Source organism: Protopterus annectens, chromosome 5.part0, assembly GCF_019279795.1.
Source record: "Protopterus annectens isolate FY-2018-M chromosome 5.part0, PAN1.0, whole genome shotgun sequence".
Classification (NCBI taxonomy): Eukaryota; Metazoa; Chordata; order Ceratodontiformes; family Protopteridae; genus Protopterus; species Protopterus annectens.
In genome coordinates, this window is record NC_056735.1 from 923047891 (window position 1) to 923062592 (window position 14702).

Sequence of the window (14702 nt, forward strand, 5' to 3'; positions counted from 1 at the left end):
AAATACTTTCCTGGACATTCCAAAATTCAAGATGCTGACTCTACAACAGTTACTGCCTATGCTGGGCAAGGATGCTTGGTTGGTAACTCTAGACTTAAAAGAGGCTTACCTGCATATCCCAGTCAGGGAATCTTGCAGGAGATACCTCTGCTTCAAAGCAGGCTTTTTGCATTACCAGTTCTCTGCACTGCCCTTTGGCTTATCTACTGAACCCAGGGTCTTCACAAAGTGCTTGGCACCAGTAATTGCATTTAGCAGACAAAACATTAAAATTTATCCTTATCTGAACAATTATCTAATTCAGGCAGAAAACAAGGACACTCTTCTACAACATCTGGCGTTTGTGAAAAGGCTTCTAACATGCCTAGGGTACACCATAAATGAAAAGAAATCACAACCGGTACCCTCTCAAATAATTACATTCCTGGGTGCAAGCTTAAATACAACTGCCCAGATGGCTTACCTCACGCCAGACAAACAAATTCAGTTGATAACATACTTCAAACAAGTGGCCACAAAAACCCAGCTATCTGCAAGACAAATTCTGCCGGCCTTGGGGTTCATGGCTTCCTGCATTCTACTAATTCCATATGCAAGGCTGCATATGAGGAAACTTCAACGATACCTAAAAAACGTATGGAGTCAACATTGTCACAGCCTGGAAACAATGATTCCTATCATTCCTTGCCTGCAACAGGAGTTCCTATGGTGGGCAGAGGCCTGTCACCAAAACAAGGGACTGTCATTCATTCCACCCCCTGCCACCCAAACCCTGACTACAGATGCATCAGATTATGCTTGGGGGGCCCATCTGGCAGGGAGATGCATTCAGGGCGAATGGAGCCCAAATCAAATGCACCTACACATCAACCAGAAAGAAATGCTAGCTGTACAGAATGCTCTGACAGCCTTCAAGGACTTTCTTCATCCAGGAGAACTACTGATAAAGACAGACAACATCACAGTTATGTGGTACATAAACAAGCAGGGGGGTACCCACTCCTACCCCCTTTGCAGACTAGCTATGGCTTTGTGGAACACAGCCTTGACTTACCAAATACATCTACAAGCTCAATTCCTGCCAGGAAAGCAAAATACTCTGGCAGACGAACTAAGCAGAAATCTTATGGACCCACACGAATGGAAACTTGGTCTACAAATCTTCAGCATATTGACATGAAGGTGGGGGAGCCCAGACATAGATCTTTTTGCCTCTCCCCAAAACTATCAGTTGGACAAATTCTGCATAAGAACTCATCACAAAAAAGCTTGGAAAGTGGATGCTCTATCGTTCAACTGGAAAAACCTATCAGTCCATGCCTTTCCCCCTCTGCCTCTGCTCTCCATGATTTTACTAAAAGTCAGACTGGAAAAAACAAAAATGATTGTGATTGCTCCAGACTGGCCTCGCCAACACTGGTACCCGCTCCTACACAATATGTCACACCTTCCTCCGTGGTACCTGCCTCAGACACCTTACCTACTGCCTCAGCAGAGCTGTCAAATTTTGCATACTCAGCTCCAAACTCTGAATCTTGCAGCATGGCTAATCAACTAATTTCACCAGTCACATCACTCAGTAAACCTGTGATGGATGTCATTTTGGAGGCTAGAAGGCTAGTACCAGATAATCTTATGCTGATAAATGGAAAAGATTCTGTGCCTGGAACCAAGCACAAGGAATAAACACAGCAATGCCCAATATTCCTCAGATTCTGCAATATTTAACTGAGATGCTTCACAAGGGCCTATCTTTTTCTTCTGTAAAAATCCATGCCTCGACCATTTTGGCTCATTACAACACAGATCCTCCTCTCTTTTCTCATCCCCTGCTAAAGCAGTACCGAAGAGGAGCCAAAAATTTGAGACCTCCGAGGAGAGCACCAACTCCTATATGGGACCTCAATTTTGTGCTGGAAGAACTCACCCTACCTCCTTTTGAACCAGCTGCTAGTGCAGACATAACATTTCTCTCTTGGAAGAGAGCTTTTCTTTTAGCAGACACTTCAGCTAGAAGGATTTCAGAACTACAGGCTCTCATGGCAGTAGAGCCTTTCATTATCTTTTATCCGGACAGGGTGGCCCTCAGGACCAATCCATCCTTTATGCCTAAGGTGGTATCCAGTGTGGCTCTTAATCAGACCATTCATCTGCCAACTTTTTTCCCAAATCCACAGAACAAGGGGGAACGGATTCTGTGTTCATTGGATGTACACAGACAACTAAGATTCTATTTAAACAGGACAAAATCTCTAAGAAAATCTGAGCAACTACTGGTGGCATTTGCTGCAGGGGCAGAGGGAAAGGCTATTTCAAAGCAGACTATTTCAGAATGGATAAGCCATTGTATTAGTTTCTGCTACATGCACCATGGTAAACCTGTCCCCAAGGGGGTCAGATCCCATTCCACCAGGGCTGCATCTACTTCTGCAGCTTTTCTCAGAGGGGTTCCTACCAGAGACATTCTAGAAGCTGCTACTTGGAGCTCAGTTTATACATTCACCAAACATTACCATTTACCTCTCTTTTCTAAATCCAGAGCAGGCTTTGCCACTGCTGTCTTGCAGAGCCTTATAGCTGCTCCGAATGCTGCATAATTCCATCCTCCCAACCATAGCTTTGGGATTCTACCCAAATGTAATGACTGCAACAGTGAAACACGAAGAACATAATACAGTTGTGTACACTTACCATAAATGTAGATGTTCGAGTGTATTCACTGTTGCAGTCCTGGTTACCCATGGGCCAGCCCCCTATTTCTCTCTTATTATACCTCTTCTTTCCTTTACTATGCTCAAAAGCCTTTTTGGTGTATTAGCGTTTAGTTGGAGGTATACTTTTTGTGTTCCAAATTACATGTGTGTGTGTGTGTGTGCATATACATATATATACATATATATATCTATATATATATATATATATATATATATATATATATATATATATATATATATATATATATATACATATATATATATATATACATATATATATATATATATATATATATATATATATATATATATATATATATATATATTCCTCCCCATTTGGGGGGCACCTGACATCTGAGGCAAGAAAAACTGAATAAAATGGCATTGGCTGCATATTTTATACCCCTGATGACCTGATGTCATGGAAGAAGAGACAGCAACCAACGCAGGACCCAAGACTATGTTATTCAGGCCGACTGAGAGCAACCTGCCAGCAGATTACCCAAATGTAATGACTGCAACAGTGAATACACTGGAACATCTACATTTATGGTAAGTGTGCACAACTGTACTGTTTCCTTATACTTCTTCCCCATTCATATTCACTTGTCCTTCATTTTCACTTCCTTTCTCTGTTTTTAGCCTGTGTGACCTATTACAGTACTTCTGATTTACCTTCATTTCCAACCTAACCTTCCTTCCTAGTTCCTACACATTCACAGTTACCTGCTACTCCACCTTTCCCTTCTACTCAGTCTGCCTTTTCAATATTCATCTGCTTATTGGTTATGTATTTATTTGTTTTTTTATTGACATTTGTTGACCAGGAAAGTCCACTGGGTCAAATAACTCATCTTCAGTGGAGACCCGGGGAGAAAAGCTCCACAAACACTTTACAACAGCAAGAAGCATACTACATGTTAAAAAAAATAAATAAATATGTATATATATATATATATATATATATATATATATTGATATATAATATATATATATATATATATATATATATATATAAATATATATGTGTGTGTGTGTCTGTATACACACATATATATATATATATATATATATATAGAGAGAGAGAGGTGTACATATATATATATATATATATATATATATATATATATATATATATATATATATATATAGATGGGGTGGCAGTGGTGGTGCAGTGATTAGCATTGCTACCTCACACCAAGAGGTTCTATGGTTTGATTCTCAGCTGGGGCTCCTTCTGTGTGGAGTCTGCATGTCCTCCCTCCAGTTGTGTGTGTTTCCTCCGGGTGCTCCGGTTTCCTTCCACATCCTAAAGACATGCTGTAGGTGGATTGGACACTCTAAAATTGACCATAAGTGTGTGTATATGCCGTCTGTGAAAGGTTGGGTGCCGGGCTAGCAGCTCAACACTGTAAAAACTCCACTCCCACTTGTTCTGTGGCCTGTTGTGCTGATGTGGCGACCCCTAACCAGGAGAAGAAGACAGAAATAGATGGTATAGCTATATGCATGTATTTCCGTGTGTGTGTGTGTGTGTGTGTGTGTGTGTGTGTGTGTGTGTGTGTGTGTGTGTATATATTTATTTAAATGTGTCGTCAGTGCCAAACATAAAGTGATGAAATGGAATACTGCTTTCATTTTCTAAGTGGCTCTGGTTTGAACACTTTTGGTTGAATGTTTTAGGTAGGTAATGGTATTAAAAAAGTTGACACTTTGTTGAGCACAGCAGTAAGCACAATTTTTCTACATTTATTCATAAGAACAAACAATCACACTGTGCTCATTATTAAGATGTCTGCCTTATGGTTAAGATAACAGTTCTCTTCACCTCAGGTCACTTTCTGTGTGGAGTTTGCATATTCTAACTTCATGGTTTTGCTGGGTGTACTCATTTCCTCCTACCTCCAAAAATTAATTGTATTAAAGAATGTCAATTTTATACCCTTAAAGTAAATTTGTGAAAGTTCAACAAGCCACAGTAATATGAGGAAGTGCTCTTTAAAAAAAATACTGCTACAGTGACTTTTTAACATCTGTTTCAGCACAAGCTACTGTGTTATTTTATGCTAATTGTTTACAGCTGGTTAATGGTATTGCTGCTTTATATGCCTTTTAATTTTGTTGTAAAGGGGAAAATATTGGCTAAAATTAATGTAATGTGATTCACATGATTCACATTATGATTTTATATTGTGCTAACTTATGCTAAAACGAAAGTCTTTTGCAAGTGAATTGAGTCATATAGTTAGGTCAGGATCACAGATGTATACCCTTTAAAACTGCTTTATGCCATTTCATTTGCCACATTGTAAATGAGAAGCTAGATAGTCCTCCTACCTGTACCACTGCTATGTCTGTATCCATGCTGGCAGACAGCTCACGATTCATTTTAATCAATCAACTGTCTAATCACAATCCAAAACACCAAACACAAACTTGGAACAAATGGCTCGCTGAACGCTGCAAATACAGGCACCAGAATTGTACTTAAAGGAAAATTCAGTTAAAAACGTTTGCTGAAATCATTGCCTACAGATTTAAAATCCAGTCCTTTTATCTATACATAAAATGATATGCGCTTTCATCTTTTTATGTGAAAGAATTCATCAGACAAAAAAACTAATTATACTCATGCTTAAAAAGTATTTTAGAACAATAAAAATCACTTAATAAAATTATGTGATTTTCAAGCCTCCCAACAAGCTCTACCCAGTTCATAAAACACTTTTACTTCATAGCGGTTTTCAAAACTCAAATGACATACTCTTATGATATTAGCTTAGCAGTCAAGGTATCCACCCCACAAGCAAAAGGTGCAAGGTTCAACTTTCATGTCAGACAAGCCACCAGGCTCCAAATGTCACACCATGGCACCTAGCCCAGCACCACCCCATAAAAGTTAGCTTTTATAAATATAAGTTCAAACTTAAAATTGAATGTTGCTCCTCATTAAAACCAACTTAAATACGTTTACTATATCTGTTGAGCCCTTAGTTTTAATAAGCAAGCTATTGATACATTTTCATTTAAACCAGGCTGGAGAACAGCATTCAAATAAATTTGCCAATACAGTTCACGCTTTTCAAGGGTTAAAGTCCAAGGTTCCCCTCTTTCATTCACTGCAGTTTGTTCAAGTGTGATGAATTTAAAACAATGGGTAGGGTTTTGCTGTACATATTTAAACAGTGCACTTGTATTTTTCTGTTTATTAATGCCATACATATGTTTGTAGACTCTCTCCCTGAGACTTCTCTCTGTCTTACCATTGTAAAAGGATGTACATGCCAAACAAAGTGCACAGTATGCCACATGTTTTATATTGCAGTCAAAATGCCCTCTAATTGTGATTTCTTTGGTGGAGATAAGGCAAAACATCTTAACAAGCATATGTTGACATTGAGGGCGATTCCCAAACTTGAACATTCTCGATTATTCTCTGCTCACTCCTTAAGATGGACCAATTTTTTACCAAAATGTTTTCTAACACCAAACTTTCAGTTGTAAAAGTGGTAATAAAGGCACACTTAAAAGTCCTCTGATGTTGGCATGTGGTTGAAGTCTGGGTAATAGTAGTTGCAATCCCTTTACTCCAATTCCCATTTTTATGGCAGATAGCCTTCTTATTTTCCAAAATTGGATTAAATATCTTCTGTTCACACTTATTCATGACTTCATACGTTAAGTTGTCAATGAAATTATTTGGATACCCTCGTACTTTAAACATGTCTTTCAACCTCTGACATTCGTCCCCAAAAGTTTCATCAACTGTCACCATTCTTGTGGCCTGAACAAATTGTCCCTTCACTATGGCTCTCTTTTGACTTAATGGATGACAGCTGGCAAAGTAAAGGAAGTTGTTAGAGTAAGTGGGCGTTCTATAAATCTCAGACACAAACATCTGATGTGTTATATCTTTCATCAAGAGGATATCGAGATAGACAATCTGGTCATTGTTACATTCATGTGTAAAATTTAGAAGCTCTATAGTTGTGTTAATGTACTTGATAAATGTTGGGATGTGATCTCTGTCCCCCTCCCAGAGGATAAACATGTCATCCATGAACAGGGTATAGAATCTACAATGTGAAAACAATTCTAAAAGAAACAAATATTTCTTCTCCCACTGGACCATTGCGATATTGGCGAACAGACCTCCACATTGTGAATTCATAGTTTCACCCCTTTGGCAAAAATAATTAATTATATTTTTTTGGTGAACTGTTCATTTAACAGTTTGACCATTACATAACTAATTTACAATTACTTACCTATGCTAATCCAGCATAATTACAGCTGGAACTCAAAGGGATGTAATTGCTGCCTGCCCTCCCATGAATATTCATGCAGTAAATACAGCTCGGTACATTTTGTTTTTCACGTTCAAAAGCAATCTTTTAAACTTTATCTTTTTTTAAAGGTTGCAAAGTGTGCTTTTTCTTTTCTTACAAAAAAGAGTCACACTTTTATTTGAAAAGACAAGTTTATTTTGCCTCTTTAAGCATGATATTTAAATAAAATAATATAAAGAGCAATTTTTAGTTCAATAAGTGCAGTAAGGTTTGCTGCATCTGCCTGAGCTACCCTCAACTCAGGCAGATGGGATGTTAGTTTAACATATCATCCAAAGAATGTCATGCCAAGAGTTCAATGCCCCCTTTATATTCAGTGCAGTGTCTGAATTGGAAAATAAAGAAAAATACCTGTAATGAGAATGTATATAAAGGTCTTCTAATCTTCCGTCAAAGGCTAGTTTGCAAACATATGAGCAACTGACACAACTTTTTCTTACTAAAGTACCAATCCACTGATGTTTATTAGATTTTCACATGTAGGTGTTTCATTTATAAGTATTTGATGCTTAATTTTAGTAAATAGCTTTGAAAGTCTGTTATAATAAAGCCTTTAAGCTTTCTCTGGCAATAATAGGTTGTAAAAATTGAACTCAACAGAGAAACAGCACTGAACTTGTTAAAAAAATGCTGAACTTCAGAAGCTGCATAACCTGTCATTTTATACACGTATGAACTACAGAAGTATAAAGTTCACAGTGACAGAAACTGACAATTACAGCAGTCCTTTTAACAACTGTATTGTTTCATAATGTAATGTTTGTTTAGAGATTTCATGGATAGATTTCACAGCTAACATTCCATATAAACTTATCAGCTTTATCATAGTAACTAACTTTAGAATAAATATACTGTCACACTTAGCATGTAACTAGTTTTATAGTAATTAAAAGATGCACCTTTTCTTTAGAAGTTATACAGCTTGTCAGATAGTGAGTCTTACAATGCCAATGAAGTGTAATTCACATATATGTAATTAATCAAAAACTGAAATAGATTTAATTAAAAAAATCAGGAATAAAGCTTGTTCTGCATCCACCCAATAGTAAAAAAAGCTGTGCCTCCCTACTTATTCTAATTTCAGGGATACACTACACTGGGGAAGGGGGAAGCAAAACATCCTATAACAACAATGTTGTACAGTACAGTCTTTGAGTTAAAATAACGTATGTACTGTATACAAACTAATATGTCCTCATCAGTGGAGTCTATATATTTGCTGCAAACTGACAGATATAATATGTTTAGGTGTTTTACTTTTCAATGAACATAAGGAGAACTGGTTTATTTGTAATGATATGTGTAGAGGTTTATAGCTTCATTATTAAAACACTTGTAGGAGTCTGCGGGAGCAATGGAATTCAGAATACTTCAGTCCAGATTGATATTAAATCAAAATGTTAATTCTTGTAATTTGTTTGTTTATTCATTGCTGATGTTATAATAAAATGTTCTATCCCAGAAATACATCCTAAATGAACCAGTATAACAGCTTTCCAGAACAAGTGATTTATGGTTTGTAGTATGTGCGGTGGTGGTGCTGTGGTAGTGTTGTCACCTCACAGTAAGACGTTGTCCAGTTCGATTCTCAGCTAGAGCGTCTTCTGAGAGGAGACATGTGTGAATGGGCATACCTTCGTTGAAGGTTGTGCGTCAGGGCTGGCAATTCGTCATGTAAAAATCTACTGCCAATCATTCGCGGACCGGAGTTCCGCTATGGCGACCCCTAACCTGGAAAAGCCGAAACACACAACAACAACAACAACAACGAGTATGTGGTGTTCACAGAATATATCCAAAATGTTGCACAGATGTGTATTTCTTTTTCACTTTATAATCATACAAACACAGCAGAGTAACATTAAACTGCGACATAATATTTCCATACATAAATAAAGGCAAACAGGGAAACTTAAATCAGCTAGCCCCCTGTCATGGGTGTACATGGATAGTTTTCTAGAGTAGAGGCCAGTTTACGTTTCAGCTTTGAGTTCCTGAGTCTGGGCTGGGTGCACCTCTCCAACACCAAATCCCAACATGGACACCCTCTAAAGAAAGAGCATGCTGAAATCTTGTATCCCAGATTATATTTGGTAAACATTGCAAATGTACATCAAACATGCACACAATAAACTTGTAGAACTCATAGTTAGATCTTCTGTCACTGCCTGCAGCTAAAGAAATGCAACCACCACAGAGATAAAGGAGCCACAAATTAGGGGAAGCTGACTTATGGTGACTACCATCTTGTAGAATCAACTAATATGCTATTTCTTTACACATCTTTTATTTTATTTCTATGCTGTGTCCTGTGCAGTGGTAAGATACTTGAGGAGAATCCCAAGCGGTACAATAAGAATGCCAGAAGGATAATCAGGAACCACGTACATGAAACCTCTATTCAGAAAGTAGAGTCCTTAAGCATACATGTGACAAAGGGAACTTAATTGTTGGAGTTAAATTCAAGCTATGGTACTTAGTAAAGATGTGCAGTGAGAACCAAGTAGCTTTAGCACAAATGTCCACCTTGGGGTCAGTGGCAGAAGCCACATTTCTCGTTCTACTTCCATCCTGGTAGTGTGCTCCTTCAATGCATTACCTAAAGGATTGCTAGATTCTTAGTTGCAAAAGAAAGCTGCAATTAGCAATCCATGTAAACTGAGTTTGTTTGTCAGTTGTAGCATCAAAACTCCTGGGACTGATGAGAAAAGGATTATCTATATTTTCCTGAAGTTAAGCAGATGTGACATCACAGCTGATGGTGGATTTCCACAGAATATATAGTTCCTCTGGAAGAGTAAGAAACCATTGGTGAATGTACTAGTTGTGCAAAAGCTTAGTCACTACTTTAAGGAAGAAATAAGGATTTATGGAATACATATTAAGCTTAAAATGTGTAAAATCCTATAGGTCAGAGATCTACTTGTAGAGGAAATAGCTGCCAAGAACAGGGTCCTGCATACAAAGCAGAATAGCCACTGAAGGTGGATGTGTAGTCATATCAACCAGAAGGTACAAGTCCCAGTGAGGAGAGGAGTTCTTGTACATAGGCCAAAGATTAACAACCCCTTCAAAGGCCAGAGACTGACCACCACTTCAAAATAGCTTAATTAGTATACTATGAGCTTCGGTCTTGCAGTACTCTTTCTGGCCACAGTGCACCAAGATAGCAGAACCTTAGAAAACATCAGACTGGTACCTGACATCAGACAAGGACCTGCAAATTCACCATTTAAGGAGGAAGAGAAGACTACTTCAGTCAGGTAGAGAACCTCTTCCATTGTGTTGCATATGTTAGCCTACTGGAACATATCATGGTAGCTTTAAATGCTGCCAAGACTTCTACTGTAAGGTCAGAATTTTATGAGAAGATAGAAAACTTATAACTAACTTGCTGTTAGGGACATATGTGCTTGGGTTGATAACTCCCTCTCTTTTTACCAATATGTGACAGCAGTTGTCAGAAATCCTTTTATTTAGTCTTAAGAGGTAATTACTCCCTTACATTCATTATTGATCAGGCCACTTGTTGAGTACAGCATCCCATTTGGGATGTACCTTACTAAACATACCAAAAAATTAGAAGGACCCAAAAGATTCCTAACCAAAAAGATCTGACACCTAATGTCCCAGAACTACCAACATAGGCTGGAAGCTCTATTCTTTATACGTGTTTTACAGACTTGTCTTGCTTACAGTACTGTTAAGACCAAATTGTCCTGGACCTCCAATATTTCCACAATTGCCAGGTCTAGAATCAGAGACCTAAATCTTCCCCAACAGATTAATACAAACACGATGGAGGAATGGTTCATAACCCATTACCTCCCTATCGTCTGGAAGAAGTTACCCCTGCAGGTTAAGCAGTGCATTTCACTATTTTTCTTTAAACATAAAATAGATGACAAGATGGATGTCCAGAAATGTACTCCCAGATTGACCAGTATGGTCCTCTTGGTTAAAGGAGATGCTGCCTAAGGGAGGTACTGACAAGATGAGAATAGTCATGAGACCCAGTGGTCTTGAAATATCTATGAAACAAAAAATTGTGCAAATGGATATAAAACATAAATGAATAGTTTCCCTTAGGCTATGAAGAATGTGATAGCGATCCTGTCCATTGTGCTCTGTTGAAAAGAAAAAAATACTAAATTACATACGAGAGCAACATTCTTCGTCACTATGAACAGACCAGTCTCTAGTGTGCTCATAGTAGGATTGCTTGAGGGCTGTTTATTTGCAGTTATAGTTCCAAGAGAGGACATGTGCTGATCCAATATTTGTACTAGAATGACTGATTTCCCTGGTATATGGACCACCACAAGGAAAACACCATGATCAGCTGCCATAGTTACATTGCATGCCAGCAGATGAGATAAGAACAGATACTCCCTTTTTTGTTCAGGTTCCAAAACAACCACTTTCCTTTCCAACCTCACTAGGTGGAACTTTTCTTTTAATGAACTTTCAAGGTCATAAAGCCAATATTCTTCCATTAACTCCAGGAAGTGGGTGCACATCTGCTTTTGAAGCTCTTCTGTTTCTCTTGAGCCTGCAGCTGTGCCAGAGGAAGTACATGGGTCTATATTAGAAAGTCGACCGCTTACTTACCCGAATGCCTAAACATCGACCCATCTTCATCGAACCGTGAAAACATCAATCGTCCAGAAGAGCAAAAGCGGAAATGTTGAATTGTCATGGTTGGCATTCTGCGGTATAGCTCAGTAAGGTAAGTGTGCGATAGTTACGGACCTTAGGGTTAGGGTGCAGGTTAAGGTAAGTGCATAGATGGTAATGTATGTTAGATTTAGTGTACGGTTTTGTTAAGTGTATGTGTGTGGATTATTTAGTTTGTTTGGGTTTAGCTTTTTAAGGTAAGTGTGCGGTAGTTACTTAGTTAGGGTTAGGGTGCGGGTTAACTTAAGTGCATACATGGTGGTATATGTAAGATTTAGTGCAGGGTTAGACGTAGGGTTTAGTTTAGGGTTAGAAGTAGGGTTTTGGTTAGTGTATGTATGTGGTTTATTTAGTTTGTGTAGGTAGTTTGTAGCAGGTGGTGGGGTGGGACAAGTATGAGAGTTTGACTTTTTAAATTTTGCGGTTTAGAGCGTTCAGTGTTTATGCAGTTCAATGACGACGGGTTGACGTTTAGGTATTTGATGAAGTAAGCAGTCGACTTTGTAATATAGACCCAAGTGTGTAGCTTTACCAATAAAACAGTCAGCGTCAATGTCTGTGCAGAAGCTGGTAGGAAAAAAGAGTAAGCCACATCCAGACTGAAGGAACACCTTCTCCAGTACAGGAAGTAAAAGCATTGATGGGTCTACCCTGCAGATGAAGACCCAAAAGACAGTTTTGGTTCTGTAGCTGCTGGCATGGAACTGTGCCCTGTAGCACTCTAATTTGGAAATGATTGAAAAGGACAGTAAAAAATAACTTTGCCATTAATCATAGTGGCAGGAGTCTGTGGAACACTACATAGCTCTGTATGACTATCCAAGTGGACATACAGTACTGTTCGCGGACAGGAAAGAATGACACAGATTGGTGTCCGGGATCATGTCTGTAAAAGAAATTGGTCATACTGTTCTCAAGGAATACTTCTTTCAGTTGCCTGTAATGTCCATCAACTGCTGCCAGGCAAAACTTGCTTAAAGGCTGCCCAACAGAATCTTGGGAGGTGGGTCATCATTATCCACTTACTAAGAGATAGGAAAATCAGAAGGCCCTTTGATTGCAATGTCTCTGCTACATTTTTGTTTGCTGAGACCATTGGAGGAAGAAAAAAAAACACCAGAATGAGGCACTTTGCACTGAAATTGGAGTGACTGCATAGCAAACTTTAGAAAACCTGGTCTGTAGTTCTCCACACACTTACAACAGAAGGCATCTATTATATCAAGAAATATTGTCTAGAAACTCATGATAGCATCATCATCATCGTCCTCAAGAAAGGTGTAGGATCCTGGAAAGTTGCATATTATCTAACTGAAATCTCTGAGGAAAGAAATGGTCATCTCTTTCACCCCACTTGTTTGTGGTGATGAGAAGATGAACAGAAAAGCCAGTTGTTCAATATTACATGGGCATCTATACAACCCCTTTGAGTAAGAGCAACTGGAGCTTTGCATATCATATACCAATGTCTTAAGTGTCTGTTAGAGCATCAGTACAGCAGCCTGTGAAGTCCATCTTGTGGGAGACTTAAGAGGTAACCCTGCATTTCACTTGGCCAGATGCCTCTGTCATCAAGGCAGCTTGTTCTTTAAAAAAATTTGACCTATGTGCATCACAAAGATGGATCAGTGAGAGGATTGTGCATGCCCTCTTGCTAATAATTTCCCAGTTTTTTGTGGTCACCTAAGGTGCCCTATGAAGTCTCCCACAGTGAGGCTATCCTTGGGAAGTCAGAGAGAGAGACAGAGACCTGGCAGAGCTTTTCATGGAAAGACAAAATCTTGACTTGTTTGTTGTGAGCAGCAAGTATTTGCAGCTGTAGCCTTTGCACCTATGTTAGTAGCATCGGTACAGCAGTAGAGCATATAAAAGCACATGCAAAGGGAATTAAAATATCCCTCTCCAGTGTTTCCTTAGCGTCAGAGTAAGGAGTACCTGAGTCTAGGCATGACTTTTTCCATAACAGAAGACTGGAACAGTGACAGGTGAGAGAGGTAGTTAAAGTCAAGATGCCTCAGAAAATTTTAAACTGTTTTGCCAAAGCTGCTTAAAACCTTTGTATCTGTGTATCTTTGCTGTTTGGGAGAGTAGAGAGCATGACAAAATATACTACCTTGAATTCCAAAAGGATTTTGTTGTAGAGTAGCATGCCTTGCCAAACAGTTACTCCATGAGTCCAAAGGTATGCTAGTAAGGACTCCTGAGTCTTTATGTCCAATTCCAAAAAGAGAATTGGCATTGCAGACAAAATTAAGTTATTATTGTTAAAGACTGAATTAGCTGAGAGGACTTTTGAACTCAATGGAAAGTTCCTGTGAAGCAGAAGTAACACCTGCTTTGCTTGTAGGACTAGGTCTTGCAGGCAGTAGGAAGCCATACTGCCTACAGTTTTCACTTTAACATAAAAGCTGAGCTGGACTGCATGTTTCAGGAGTCAAGTGGGGGGGGGGGGCATGGAACCTTGAGCATCTACACTGTGAGTGCTGCAAAGAGCAGTTGCCTAACATCAAATATTAAAACAATACTGATTTCATGATCTTTAATCATACTTTAAATTAGGAATGGGGTCCATTTCCCTCATGATATTAGAAACCCAAAACACCTGGAGAAACAAAACCCAGACATGGCAAGCATGAAATAGCTGACATGATGGTAGGCTGTCAACAATATCATCAGTGAACATGCATACAGAACATGTTCTAGAAGAGATTATTCTGAAGATGCTAATTCAGTTATTCACATGATGGAATCATCTGGTATGATGAAACAGGTCCCCTGCTACATTCCCAAGAAGATAATAATCTTGGACGTTTTAACGAATTTCCAGGTTATATATTAATGATAATCACATCCAAAAACGTCAAGAACAGGTTGTGGCAGAAGTTTTCTTGCAGAAAGATTATGAGAGATGTATTAAGTAAAAGTGGCCATTTGTGTAATAGAGTGAAATGAGGTTAAGCAT